Source organism: Octopus bimaculoides, chromosome 27, assembly GCF_001194135.2.
Source record: "Octopus bimaculoides isolate UCB-OBI-ISO-001 chromosome 27, ASM119413v2, whole genome shotgun sequence".
NCBI lineage: Eukaryota > Metazoa > Mollusca > Cephalopoda > Octopoda > Octopodidae > Octopus > Octopus bimaculoides.
This window is the reverse complement of record NC_069007.1, coordinates 5907792-5923720: the sequence shown is the minus strand read 5'-3', so window position 1 is coordinate 5923720 and position 15929 is coordinate 5907792. Positions and strand designations below refer to the sequence as shown.

Genomic DNA, 15929 nt, shown 5'->3' with positions numbered 1-15929 from the left:
ATATATACACATATATACATGCATATATACACACATACACATATATATATACGTATGTACATACAAATATATATATATGTATATATATATATATATATATACACACACACACACATATATGTATATATATATATAAGTATATGTATATATCTATACACACACACAAATATACATATATATGTATATACATGTATATACATGATATACATATACATACATACACACATGTTCATATACACACATGCATGTACACACACGCTTTCCACTCTTTCACTATATGGAATGTAACTTAGACTCTTTATCCCGCTCACTGTTCAAAACACAGATTGATTAAAGTAACCTCATTATCGTTTGTTCTTTTTAATGATAATGAATCATTCTTAACGATGAAAAAAAGAAAAACAGGTAAAAAAAAATAATAAAATAAGCCACCTCATTTATTTCTATTAAATTTTGCTTATAAACTCTGACGTCAATATCAGATACCTTTCTCATAATTTAGAAAGTTACTTTTTTGCATCTATTTAATGAAGTTATGTATATTAGTTAACTATGAATTAATGTGATGTAACAATATATAAATGGGAGATGATTCTAAAGGATCAGCATAGTGTTAAGATATGCAAATGCAACTATATATTTCGTTGCCATGACAACAGAGTCTTCCTGTGCATGCTTATGTATTCATACTTACCTTTAAATTAGTCATTATCATTTCAATTTGTTGGCATCCACTTTTGCATACTTGCATAAGGCTGGATAGGGCTCATGAAGCAGAGTTCCTGCAGCCAGATGCTTTTCCTGTTACAAACCCTCCCCTGGTTTCTAAGCAAAGTAATATTTTCTGATTTGTGCGGTTTCTTTCCATGAAATAAAACAAAGAACACCACATTGTGTGAAGGTATTGTTCACTTGCAGCATCAACAGAAAGGAAAACACTCACCACATGCATACATTATGTATTATATAGATATATATATAATACAATATATATCATACAATATATATCATAAATATATATAATGTGTACATCATCATCGTTTAACATCCGCTTTCCATGCTAGCTTGGGTTGGGCGATTTGACTGAGGATTGGTGAACCAGATGGGTACACCAGGCTCCAATCTGATTTGGCAGAGTTTCTACAGCTGGATGCCCTTCCTAACGCCAACCATTCTGAGAGTGTAATGGGTGCTTTTACGTGCCACCGGCACAAGGGCCAGTAAGGCGACACTAGTAATGATCATGCTCAAATGGGGCTATTTACGTGCCAATAGAACAGAAGGCAAACAGCTGCTCTGGCAATGATCACACTCGGACGGTGCTGTTGGTGCCCCACTGGCACAGGTGCCAGTCATCGAATTTGATTCAATTACGATTATATATATATATATATTAGAAAAAATAAGGTACTCAGAGATCTGGATGGTTGTACGTCTACAAATTTTTATTAATATGTCACATGTTTTAATAAATCATATATCAGCACTTGCATCTACTCTAGTAGATTCTTCAGATTTAAATTTTTTTGAAGGGATTCATCTCTTTTTATAGTATTATTGAGTGTATTGGGGTGGAGAGAGATATAGGATAGTAAAAGAGGGTGAGGAGTAGGGAGAAAGTGAGAGAGAGTGTGTGTGTGTATGTGAGTGTGTGTGTGTGCGCTTGTGTGTGTGTCTGTGTATTTGAAAGGAGTCTAAATGGAAAAGAAAAGGAAAGAAAGAAGGAAGAGAGAAAGAAGAAAAAAAATGTGTTTACATCTATAGAGCTGGTCAGTTCTTTCAATAAAAGATGACAAGTTTATTCTTGGCCTTTAAAAATGGCAAAACCAGGTGGCTATCTAAGGGGGGGGGGGATCTTGTTTTGAAAAAAGTTATTTTTCAAAAAATTGTCTGGACTTATCATCATCATCATCATCATCACCTGCCCAGTGAGAGAGAATGTGTGTGTGTGTGTGTTTGTGTGTGTGTGTGTATGTGTGTGTGTGTGTGCCTGTGTATCTGAAAGGAGTGTCAATGGAAAACAGAAGGAAAGAAAGAAGGAAGAAAGGAAGAAGAAGAAATTGTTTACATCTATACAGTTGGCCAGTTCTTTCAATAGAAGATGACAAGTTAGTTAATAAAAGGAATTTTGAAAAAATTGTCTGGATTCATTATCATCATCATCATCATCCTTGTCTAATGTTTGATTCTCGTGCTGGTATGGGTTGGAAAATCTGGATGTAAGAATGTTTTTATTTATGTATATACACATGTATAGAACTCTGTGTGTGTGTGTGTTTAATACAAAATTACCATTTACTTTACAAGATTGGTTCTTCATCCAGTACAAATCATTACAGAAATTGTAATATTTCACTAGTCACAGCTATATATATATACATATATTTTTTTTTTCAAGAAGAATGAAGATTAGGAACAATTCTTTACAAAAATGAAGATATTAGGATGGGCAATAATGTACAAGGGAAAGTGTGTTGTGGAGGATCTCAATGAAACAGATATGTATACAATTTCTTGTACATTCTGAGGACATTATTATATAGATGGGTTTAAAGGGAAGTTGCTGTGATTTTCATATCTTCAGCCATTCAGTTTGGGGGAGAACATTATAATGAAGTATTGTTCCATATTTGTTCTGAAGAAGGTGTCATTCCTTGGGCATTTATAGAAGGGAAAGACCTTAAATTTTCCTTCTCCACATGCTTCTAAGTGTTCACTCAGTGGAATCTTTCGCAGTTCCTCCTGTCGGACATGTTGATAGTGAACTCTGGCTCGTTGGCATAAAGAATTTCCAGTTTCACCTATATAATTCCCCTTGCATGTGGGACAGGTTATGCAGTATATTACGTTTTGCATCTTGCAATATTTACTTTGAATGTGTGACCACTCTTAAATTTTATTTGTTTGGTTCCCTCTATATATTTGTAGATGGGGTTACTGCAGATCCCACATCTACCATCTCCACACTCTTTTACAAAGAATTCGGTTTTATTCTCTGGTGAGAATTTTGCTCTTGTTAGTTGTTTTTTCAGGTTTTTCTCTTGGTGTTTACTGTTTCTTATGCAATATTTGTTTAATAGGTTTCCTATTTTGGGGCTTTGTAGGACTATTGGTAAGTTTGATTGTATAATTTGAAACAAGTTGGTAACTCCAGGGTTGTGTGTGTTTATGAAAGATAAAAAAAATGAAATAAGGTGTCTGAAACGAGAGGTGAGAGAAGGAAGAGTGGTGTTGTTATGTGATGAAAACAAATCAAAATATTTAACTTTAAGAATGTTTAAGTAGTGAAGAAATAAATAAGGAAGTGTGTAGCAAAGGTGGATGGAAGAAAGAAAAGTAATGTCGTTAAGTGCTAAAACGAATCTAAATAGTGTGCTTTACGAAGGTTCAATGAATTGAAATATATAGTTATAGGAACATTCAGAAAGAGAAGGGTGAGAGAAAGAGAGGAGTAGTGATGTTGTGTACTGAAAATTAATCAAAATATTTAAAGAGAGACGGTGAATGAAAGAATCTCGATAGTGTATGTTACGAAGATTTAATGAATCAAAACATCTACAATGAGTCGAATTTATATAACTTTAAGAAGGTTCAGTCACAGAGAGAAGTGATTTTGTGTAGGGAAAATGGATCAAAATATTTAACTCTAAAATTGATTAAGGAGAGAAGACGAAAGAAAGAAAAGTGGTGTCGTTAAGTGCTAAACCAAATCTAAGTTATGAACTTTGAGGACATTCGGTGAGATAATAAATATTAGCAACAGGCGAACTGGCAGAGTCGTTAGTACGCCGGGCAAAATGCTTAGCGAGTTCAAATTCCGCCGAGGTCGACTTTGCCTTTCGTCCTTTCGGGGTCGATTAAATAAATGCTAATTACGCACTGGGGTCAACGTTATAGACTTAATCCCTTTGTCTGTCCTTGTTTGTCACCTCTATGTTTAGTCCCGCTGTGGGCAATAAATAAATAAATATAATTATTTAGGGAAACGAATGGAGCACGGTTATGAACATCTTCATGTAAGGAAAGCATTTGATATAAGATTTATTGAGGGGAATCAAAATCTTTTTTTAAACATTGGTTATCAGCAATTTGTAGAGGTAATAACTCAAGAGACAAAATCCATGCCGTATTATTATTATTATTATTATTATTATTATTATTATTATCATTATCATTATTATATATATATATATATATATATATATTAAGGCTATGACTTTTTCACAACCTAAATAATCCTATACTGTTATTCGATGAATAATTTTTTAAAAGTCAGGAAACGACCATTTATTTTCTTTATGTGAAAAACATTTCACCCCCAACTTAAGAAATCGATCATCCCTTTTGACCCAAATCAGGCAAAATTTTAGTGAGGGTTCATAACGCCTACTCAAGTTTTTATCAAATCTGGTGTGCTGACTCAATGCAAAGCAGAAATAGTATAGCTTTTAAAGCTATAATCACTAGGTGGTACTAGATTCACACTTCAGTATTTCCACAGACTTAATCCTTCTAAACGCCAGAGAGATGTGGAATAGAAGTATATTTATACATTTTAAAGATTACTGAATTGAAATTTCTCAGTGCAAAGGTTCAAAACGAAGCTGTTTTAAGACAGAGGCCACTACAAGTATTTGATAACATGCAAAATTAAAAACAATACTTATTTTTAACGTTATAGGTTTAATTCCAATTCTAAATAAGTGTATAAGAAAAAAGGTGCTGAATGTTCGCAAATTTTTAAACATAACAAAGAATTAATATGTTTTGTTAGATCAAATAAAATGAAGCTGAAGTTTCTCCTTTTTACAAGCATCATAGATATCTTGAAGGTACTTGATTGCCCGTTCTGCACTCTGATTTGTTCTAGAAATATCCAGTTTTGATAGTTCTCGACGCCAAAAGTCTTTTACAGAGTTCAATGCTTTTTTACGAACATGCAGGCTACCACATAACTTCTGATAGTCCTGTGCATTGAACATTTGGTCAGTAAACCAAAAATCTGCCCAGCTGTAAGAGATGAATCAACAAACATTGAGAATCAAAACTCTTTTCTCTGGTAGAAGAATAAATGCCAAAAGAGCTAGTATTACTCGAGAATTCCATCTTGCATTACTTAAGTTGGATATTTTTTGAAACTTTACAGTATGAATATCTCTGGTTTCTTCAAAGAAACAAAAAACTCTTGTCAAGTAAAATAGAAATTTCATGTCATCTCACCATCCTGCTGATTCAATAATCTTTTCTTCACCATCGTTGAGATTAGCCTGGAGTTTCTCGTAATTACTTAGAAGCTCTGGGATGAATGTATATTCAATATTGGGAGATGAATTTTGTTCTCCAAGAAGAAACTCTATCAAGGATATTATGCTGCCAACCAATAAACTGCGGTTCTTTCAAACCTTTTTGAGTAAACAGTCTTTGCAACTGAATGACAATGCGATTTCTTTTCCCAGTGTTCACACTTGTTGTGTCAGCGATAATCATGTTTACACAGTTCCACAAACTGGATTCATCTAAAACGGCTGTTATTCCTTTCACAACAGTATCGGCTTTTCCCTTTGGTAATTAGACTGCTTCTGACTTAACTACTCTCTGTTTATTCTTTAAAACTAGCGCTTGGTATTCTTGGTCATCAATACGTTTACCATCAAAAGGCAATGACCAGTTTTCTAAATGTAGTGTTTTCTTCATTTTCTTTTTTAGTTTAACAGCTTCTTTGAAAGTCGATCTGTAAATACCAGATTGGGAAGGAGTCTCGACATTGATTCCATCTTCAGATAATTGTTGACAAACTGTTGTTGCTTTTTGGGTTGATAGCTTGGAAGATAATACTAACTTGGTTGCAGTTCCAGTTTTGCTATACTTCCTCCTTGTTTGTGTGGATTCTTCATCTGATTTTTCGGACTCTTGTTATTCACTTTCAGTCTCTGCTTCAGACGATGATGATGAGACTGGAGTTGCTTTTGTTGAAGCTGGCATTAAGGACACTTTTCCTTTTTGGACGGGTGGGTAGTTTTGGAACTGGCTGCCTTTCCAGTTCCATACCCAACCTGTCCCTTGCTTTCAATTTGAAGATAATATAACCTTCAATATATATATATATATGTATATATTTGATTATATGTATTTATTTTCTCTTAGTTAACAATTAACTCCGACAAAATAAATTGGTTAATAGATACTAGGGTAGCAAAGATCACAAAAATGACTGTGGTGTAACACCTGTTTATGAGGTAGAAACTCCCTGTTAGTTTGGGGTATTTAAGTAAATGTAAAATTTAATAAATGGAGTAATACGCACACACACACACACATATATATATATAGTCCTCTTGTAGTAAATACGGCATTATTCTGTGTTCTAACACAACATCCACTTTTAAGTTGGAGATAAATATTACCTTTCGGTGTAGATACTGCTTCTGTCGTCAATAATTATACACACACACATATATATATATACATACATATTTATCTGTCTACACAGGCACATAAAACAAAAATGTTCATGTGAGCATTTATATTTGTATATTTTGTATATTTTTGATTACGGAACAACATAATTTACGGTGTGAATACAGTGCACAATTAGCAATTAAAAAGGCCATTATGTATATATTACAACCGTATGTAAAATAGAGATCACATATAATTCAAGATAAAAAGAAATGGTCTCAGTTTTTTGTAATTAGAAGGAAGCAAAATTAAACATATTATCTAGATTGTTATTAGTATTTTCTGATAAGGGGTCTTTTTTTTTTTTTTTTTGCTTAGTTGTTATTATTCATGAATGTATTGTTGAAATATACAAAGGTAAGTTATGCAAATGATAATTCAAATTATTTAAATTAAGGTAAGAAAAATATATGGAAAATTGATATCTAATTTTTTTTTTCCGATTTTTCTAACAGAGTGACATCATTGTTTGAATTTCTGAAATAGGAAATTGCTATTATTATTATTATTATTATTATTATTATTATTATTATTATTATGATGATGATTAAAGTGGTAAGCTGGCAGACTCATTAAAATTTGCAACCATTATTATTATTATTATCAGACAACAGAATCTTTAGCACGTTGGATGAAATGCTTAGTATTTTGCCTGTTGCTACATTCTGATTTCAAATTCTATTGAAGTAAACTTTACCTTTAATCCATTGAGGGTCAATAAATTAAATATCAGCTGAGTACTGGGTTGGAGTCGGTGTAATTTTACCCCTCCCCCCAAATTTCAGTCGAAAGGATTATTATTAAAGGTGGTAAACTGGCAGAATTATTAGTACATCATGCAAAATGCTTATTGGCTTTTCAATTGTCTTTATGTTCTGATTTCAAATCCTGCTGAGGTCGGTTTCACCTTTAATTCTGTCAGTGTAGATAAATTAAGTACCAGTTATGCACTGGGATCAATGTAATCAACTGGTCTCCTTCCTCCAAATTTCAGTCTTTGTGCCTTTAGTAGAAAGGATTATTATTATTATTATTATTATTATGGCGGTGGGCTGGTAGAATCCTTAACATGCCAGGCAAAATGCTTAGTGGTATTTCATCTGTCTTTATGCTCGAGTTCAAATTCTGATCAGTTTTGCCTTTTTATCCTCTAAGGGGCAATAAACTAAGTACCAGTGAAACACTGGGGTCAATGTAATTGACTAGTCCCTCCCCCAAAATTTCAGGTCTTGTGCCTTTAGTAGAAAGGATTCTTCTTCTTCTTATGATGATGATGATGATGATGGTGAGCTGCCAGAATCGTTAGCATGCTCAGCAGCGTTTGATTTATTTTTTCGTTCTGAGTTCAAATTCTATCGAGGACAATTTTGCCTTTTAGCCTTTCAGGGTTGATGAAATAAGTACCAGTTATGCACTGGGGATGATGTAATCAACTTACTATCTCCCTGGAAACTATTGGCTTTGTCTCAGAATTTGAAATTATTATTATTGTTATTATAATCCTTATTGGAGTGGCTTGTTGGCAGAACCCTTAGCAAGCTGGGAAAAATACTTTGTAGCATTTTGGTCATCTGCACATTGTGAGATAAAATTCTGCTGAGATGGACTTTGCCTTTCATCCTTTCAGAGTAGATAAACTAAGCACCAGTTGTGTACTGGGGTCGATGTAATTGACTATCCCCCTCCCCAAGAATTTCAGGTCTTGTGCCTATAGTAGAAAGTATCATCATTATTATTATTATAATTATTATCATTATTATTATTATTATTATTATTATTATTATTCAGTAGTTTTATTTTTATAACGTGCTTTCACTTCACTACCGAGCGCAGCTCTGTGTGCCTTGGGTATGTGCTGTGGTTTGCTGTGATGCTCTTATGGTTACTGTATTGAAAGTGTTTTGCGTAGGATGTGTGCAGTGCCCAGTAGTGCAATTTTCTGTATGTTATATATATTTGTAAGTCCTGGTGTTTTTGTTATGTATTTGTCTGAATATTTTTTTTATTATACCTAAGGCGCCTACTATGATAGGAATTGTTTCTGTTTTTAGATTCCACATTCGAGTTACCTCTATTTCCAGGTCTTTGTATTTTGAAAGTTTCTCCATTTCTTTTAGGGAAACGTTGTCATCTGCTGGTATTGATACATCAATTAGAAAGCATTTTTTTCCTTCATGATCTTTGACAATTATATCTGGTCTAATTGCCTTAATTTCTCTATCTGTGTGTATTATTATTATTATTATTATTATTATTATTATTATTATTATTATTATTATTATTATTATTATTATTATTATTAAATAAAGGCAGTAAGCTAGGAGCAACATTGGCAAATTATGGTTTGGGCTCAAATTCTGTCAAGGTTGACTTTGCCTCTTATCTTTCAATGTTGATAAAGTATCAGTTGTGCACCAGAGATGATGTAGTCAGTTAGCCCTCCCCCTCAAAATTTAAGGCCTTGTAATTATCATACGAGGGGGTGCTGAAAGGTTCCTGGCTTTGAGTAAAAGAAAATACAGGAGGATCAGTTAATTATGATTTCATTTAACATATTCCCCTCTTGGGTTCTCACACTTATTGCAGTGGTCCTTCGGTTTTTCTAAGTCCTGTAAAATAACTCAGAATGTGTGTGTGTATTGATAATTTAAAGAAAAACCACCAAGATGCAATCCAAACAATGAAGGAGATCAGACACCATCAAGAAAAACGTACTCTTTAAAATACTGATTAAAAGATCTATAAAATCTAAAAGAATAATAATAATAATCTAAAATAAAAATCTAAAAGAATAATAATAATAATAATAATAATAATAATAATAATAATAATAAAATTTTATTCTTCCACTAAATAGCATTCTACTGATTAGTTTCCTGTTTATTATACATATTTTGTCCTTTTATCCATTATAATAGTCCTTCCTTCTTCTCCTTATGACGCCATATTGTCACATGTTTTATATATTTTAGATTCTATATAGCAAGTTTGATATTTGAGTTCATGGAGGAAACCATATTGTCCTGTGACACACGTCATATAAACTCCATGCTTTAAGGTTAACACTACAGTCAACAAGGAATCTTCGATAAGGTAAGTGATGCCGTTTATTTTATTAATACTGTTAAACGTTCGAATTCATTTATTAGTTAATAACACTATCTTTTTATGTTTTCCTATTCTTAATCTACAGAAAGCATTTCTTCATTAGACGAAATAGGCCTTTAACTTGAAAGATTATTATTATTAAACCTTGACATTTTATGTATTGTACTAATAATAGCTTTCCTACATGTACAGATATTTCTACTTTATTCCTATTTTATTTTATTTATATTCTTTAAATAGTAGGATACGTTTTTTGAATTTATAAAGACTTGAAGAGTGACCCTGAAGAGTGACTTCATTCTGAATGGAATTTATCTTGATCGATTTATTGTAAATTGCACAAATTTGTTCTACTGTTATGTGGCCACGAAACGCACATAGTCTATAATTCACTTTCTTTTTTGCAAACTTACTAAACTGAATTAAATTTTTAATCTAATATTTTACAGATTTTATGGATTATTAACTTTTCTTTTAGATTTTATAGATTTTTAAATTAGTATTTTGTAGAGTACGTTTTTCTTGTTGGTGTCTGATCTCCTTCATTGTTTGGATTGCATCTTGGTGGTTCTTCTCCATATTATTCATATATTTTTTATTATAAAATTCAATTTGATATTACTAAATTTAATATCCTTGTAAGTTTGGATTTTGACATTCCCTAATATTATAATATCTATATATATATATGTGTGTGTGTGTGTGTGTGTGTAACATATGGTATAATTATACACAGGGCAAATTTTAGCCATTTCTCTGCAGACTGAAAAAATGATGAACAAACTTAATTGATTTTCTAGCCTTATTGGGTTTTCATCAGAGGTGTCTACATCATTCTGAGAGTCCTCAGAGAAACAAGTAGCCAAACTGTTTATATACTCGACAAATGCAGCAGTTACTCTATGAAGGAGTCTCTTAAGTTGAATACTGAAAGTGTTTAACACTCTATAAATACCACTAGCCTGTAAATGAGGATCTTAGTCCACGAGTCCGCTGCCCTAACCACTGGGCCATTGCGCCTCCACATCCAGCCATGACAGCACTTATTATAGAACAGTAAAAGAGAATATGCAAAACAAAGTGGAATACAGGAATCCTAAATGTGATATCATGAAGTTAGCACATGCTGTGTTCAATAGACATCATGATATAGTTATTAGTCAGAAGAGAAATGTGCGAAGATAAGAAGTAAATTGGAATGATTTAAACCTAATGGAAGCTGATAAATTTGGAGTATTTATATCAAAATTGCTGCTCTTAGAAGTTTTCTCCAAGGAAACTCTGAGATCGTGTGTGTGTGTGGGTGTGTGGGTGTGAGTGCGTGTATGTATGTATTTATGTATGCATATGTGCATATATGTAAATACATGTATATATATGTATGAGTGTATGTATGTATGCATGTTTGTATACATGTATGTCTATATGTATGTATAAATGTATGTGTGTAATGTACATATGTATGTATTTATGTATGTATGTTTGTATACATGTATGTATAAATGTATGTATGTTTGTATACATGTATGTCTATATGTATGTATAAATGTATGTGTGTAATATACATATGTATGTGTGTAATGTATTTATGTATGTTTGTGTACATGTATGTCTATATGTATGTATAAATGTATGTGTGTAATGTACATATGTATGTATGTATGTATGTATGTTTGTGTACATGTATGTCTATATGTATGTATAAATGTATGTGTGTAATGTATGTATGTATGTTTGTATGTATAAATGTATGTGAGTATGTGTGTTACACATATATCTGTATATTACAGGTAGGTATGTATTTATGTATGTCTTAATGTCTGTATGTTTGTACGTGCATAATGTATGTATGCATGTATATATGTATATATGTGTGTATATATGTATGTACATATGTATGCATATGTATACATATATATATATATTTTTTCCAACTAAGTGTGGCATGCTATACAGGACAGTGCTACTGATGTTTACAACCCCAGGAAGGCATCTCCTCTAGCTGTCTAATGACACACATTCTGTGATCAATTAGTATTTGCGAGGGGAGGTCATCGTTCCCATCTCTAACTTTATGTGATACACATAGACTCGAGTTTCTGGGTGGTTACCCATCCTCAGCATGTGTTATCAGCAATAAATAGGTTATAATTCTACAATACACAAAATGTTTTAACAATTTTTTGATAGTTTCTAATAAAACTTAAAATTGATTTTGTTAAACATCTTTACTCATGAAAAAATTTTACCAAGAATTATTTTCAGTTATCATTATATTTGCCATTATTTTCAATGACTTCTTACCATTTATCATGTAGCTTTCTTGATTTTTCTTGAGTGAAATTTCACCTGGCTTCGACATGTAAACGTTTTCCACTTACATCTTCGCCTGATCTGGAGGAAAGTTTCTCCTCATCAGAGCATTTTGTAGAGAGTGAAAAAGATGGAACTCAGCTGGTGTAAGTTCTGGTGAATATGGTGGATGGGGTAGAACAGACCAACCCAAATCCAATATTTTATCCAGCTTGATTCTTGCTAGATGTGGTCTTGCATTATCATAGAGGAGCACAACATTTCTCCTATCGATGAGTGCAGGGCATTTCCTTAAAAGATTTTCATTCACATGTTGCATATTTTGAGAGTATAAGCTGGCATTTAGTGTTTGATTGCAGTCGAAAGACTCGAATGAAAACTACTGCTGTGTTCCCATCATATATGCAACATAACTTTCCTTGAATGGAACTCAGCCTTTGAGATAAGTTGTGGAGATTTATCATTGTTAATCCGTTACCTTTTGCATTGAACACGGTCATGGAAGCCCCAATTTTCATCACCTGTACTGATATTGTTGAGAAGCAGGTAATTTCTCTGCCTTGAAAGAAGTCTTGTCACTCTGGATATGTGATCTTCCCTATTCTTCTCTATAAAAAGTAAGGGGAACATCAGCACCCCATTTACTGATATTGCATTTCTTTTCCAAGTGGCGGCCGAGGGTGGATTGGGTGTGATGAAATCAATTGCTAATTCCCGAATTCTTTCACAAGGATTGATTCCCCTAATTCTACTAAAGCACCTTGACCAAAATCTAATGAGCTTCCTGGTCTGAGTTGATCTCTCAATGACAAATTTCCAGAATGAAACTTTGGAAACCGATTTCACACTTACCATTCAGTAATGACACCTTGGCCACAAACACTGCATGTTTACTCGGCCGTTTATGTGATGTTTTTTTCCATTCTTAAGCTCCCATAATATCACATGTCAGATATAAACCTTCAGATCATCCATTTCAGGAGAGTGAAATTTAATATGAAACTATGTTGTGTATGCTTTCATTGCTTAAATATGAATGATAGATGAGGTTCTTCTAAAAACAGTAGTTTCCATTTCAATTTTGAACACTTGAAGTTTGAAATGCATCGCTACAATTCACTTCCAAAATACCTGGAAATTATTTATGATTCAACCTAATATATATACATATATAATATATATATAGGTGCAGGAGTGGCTGTGTGGTAAGTAGCTTGCTTACCAACCACATGGTTCCGGGTTCAGTCCAACAGCGTGACACCTTGGGCAAGTGTCTTCTACTATAGCCTTGGGCTGACCAAAGCCTTGTGATTGGATTTGGTTGACGGAAACAGAAAGAAGCCCGTTGTATATATATGTGTGTGTGTGTGTATTTGTGTATGTGTGTTTGTCCCCCACAACTTTGCTTGACAACTGATGTTGGTGTGTTTACATCCCCGTAACTTAGCAGTTAGTTCAGCAAAAGAGACTGATAGAATAAATACTAGGCTAACAAAGAATAAGTCCTGGTAGTCTGAAGGAGGAATGTCGGGACAATAAGTTGGATGAGGAATTTTTTCCCAACCAAGCTCTTTGATCTTTGGTGATGTGGTCTTTGCAGTGTGGGGTTGTGCATTGTTCTGAGGAAACATCACTCCTTTTCGATTCACTAAAGTGGGTCTTTTTTCTTCAAAGCTTGGTTCAAATGCTCTAATTGCTGACAATAGACTTGAGCATTGATTGTTGCATTAGGTGGTAACAATTCAAAGTGAATTACTCCTTTGCAATCCCACCAGATAGAGAGAAGAACTTTTTTTCCATGAAGGTCCCTTCTCGGTTGTGGTTGAGCTTTTTCCCTTTTACCAAGCTACTGTTTACGACGTTTAACACTTTGATAGAAGATCCATTTTTCATCACCAGTCACAAGTCTGTCCAAAAAGTGTGAAATGAGTTTGCGAGAATGGAGAGAAGAGCAGATGTCAACTCGGGATTTGCGATTGCTTTTGGACAGTTCATGAGGCGCCCATTTTCCAAGTTGTAGAAGATGACAATGAACAGTTGTATGGTTTGAACTAAGCTTTATTGTCAATTCTTCAACTGATAATGCAGGATTTTCTTCAAGCAATGCCTCAAGGAGCTTATCATCAAACTCAACTAGACGTCCTGTTCGATCTTCATCTTCAAAGCTGAAATCTCCACTTCTGAATTTTGCAAACCATCTTCTGCAAATTCTTTCATTCAAGCATTCTTTCCCATAAATTGAGTGTATGTTTCGAGTCGCTTCGGCTGCAGAGTTTCCATTTTTGTACTCATAAAGCATTATGTGCCTTAAATGCTCTTTGGGTACTTCCATGTTAGAAAGGGTTTTAATCAAAGAAATTTAAATTCTATTATTCTGTAAAATTATATTTAATTAGTTTAAATGTACACAAATGCATAAAAATAATTTTTAATTCCATTAGGCATTCTAAAATACTATTAAATTTCATTCTATTTTAAAAAAGGTAAAATCGGATTGAACTTATGGGATGACCTGATATGTAAAAATATAAAGATGCAAAAATATGACCAAAATTATCAAAATACAGATTAGTGAAATCCAAATGTATGGATGGTCACAATGTTATATAAATGTTTGTATGCAACAAATATATTGATTTTTGAATATAAAAACACATATGAATGCTTAATTAATCTCTGTCTACATGACAAGGGAATACATAAAAAAATACATGAAAAACATAGAAATCATGCATAAATAAATAAATAAATAAATAAATAAATAAAATATTATGGAGAATAGAATAATTTTTTTTTAGAATTATTTAAGATTTAGTTTGCCGTCATTTAAAAATATTTGTAATAACTGGTGGTTGTTTAAAGGTTAACATTTGCAGACGTTGTAAAACAGAAACAAAAAAAAAAAAATTAAAACCATAAAAATGAAGAAAAAATTATGCAAAAAAATTATTAAAAAAATATAAAAAGGCTTCATAAATGCATAAATAAATGAACGAGCAAATATCATCATTGTTGTTGTAGTTGTTGTGGTGATCACCATCATTATCATTATCTTACCCTCCTCCAACTCATCACCACCACCACCATCATTACTATCATCATCTTTGTCATCATCATCATCATCATTGGTGTCATTGTCATCCCCATTATCATTATCATTGTCTTCCTCTCCTCATCTTTATCATCATCGCCACCATCATCATACCATCATCATCATCATAATCGTCATCATCCAAACATCCACTTTTCCATGCTTGCATGAATCAAACAAAATTCATTGAGGCAGAATTTCTACGGCTGGATGCTCTTCCCATCACCAACCCTCACCTGTTTCCCAAGTAAGGTAATATTTCTCCTTGGCCAGACACGTTTCTCTTTTTTCTTTTTTTTTTTTTCACAGAAGACTGGAAGCAAACAACATCACACGGATGGTAATTATGCTTGTTTACAACCATTGCAGGATAGCAAAATCATGGACATGCACACACACACACACACACACACACACACACACACACACACACACACACACACACACACACAGAAACACACACACGAACATGAATTTACCAATGTCATCAACATTATCATTGTCTAAAGTTGGTATCCATGCACATGCATATGCAGACATATATGTGTGTGCATATTTATGTAATAAGCTCATTTCTTCTTCCATATTTTGGAGAGCCCTTTAGCCAACAGGTTTTGGGAACTGATGATATGCCATAATGTCAGGCCCTTTATGGATGTGAAACCTAAGGTAACCTCATAAACTGGCCTTATCTAACTTTAATTTATACTGCTCTATAACTTATAGTGTGTTTCCTTTTTCGAATTTATATTTACGGACGATGCAGCTATCTATCTATCTATCTATCTATCTATCTATCTATCTATCTATATATATATATACTTTATTTAAAAGCAGCAGAAATATAACAAAAAAACCGTTAGTCTGAGTTTCACGTTCCCGTTCTGTCCGATGAACGGGAACGTGAAACTCAGAGTAACGGTTTTTTTGTTATATTTCTGCTGCTTTTAAATAAAGC

The 15929-nt window shown here is 33.1% G+C and overlaps 1 long non-coding RNA gene across 1 annotated transcript in view; it reads left to right on the top strand.

The window, feature by feature from the left end:
* The window catches only part of LOC128250997 (uncharacterized), a 187776-nt gene that overhangs the window by 32370 nt on the left and 139477 nt on the right, over positions 1–15929 (top strand). Inside the window, exon 2 of the long non-coding RNA XR_008266914.1 lies at positions 9432–9552. This is a non-coding gene — a long non-coding RNA (uncharacterized LOC128250997). The remainder of the gene's footprint in view (positions 1–9431; positions 9553–15929) is intronic.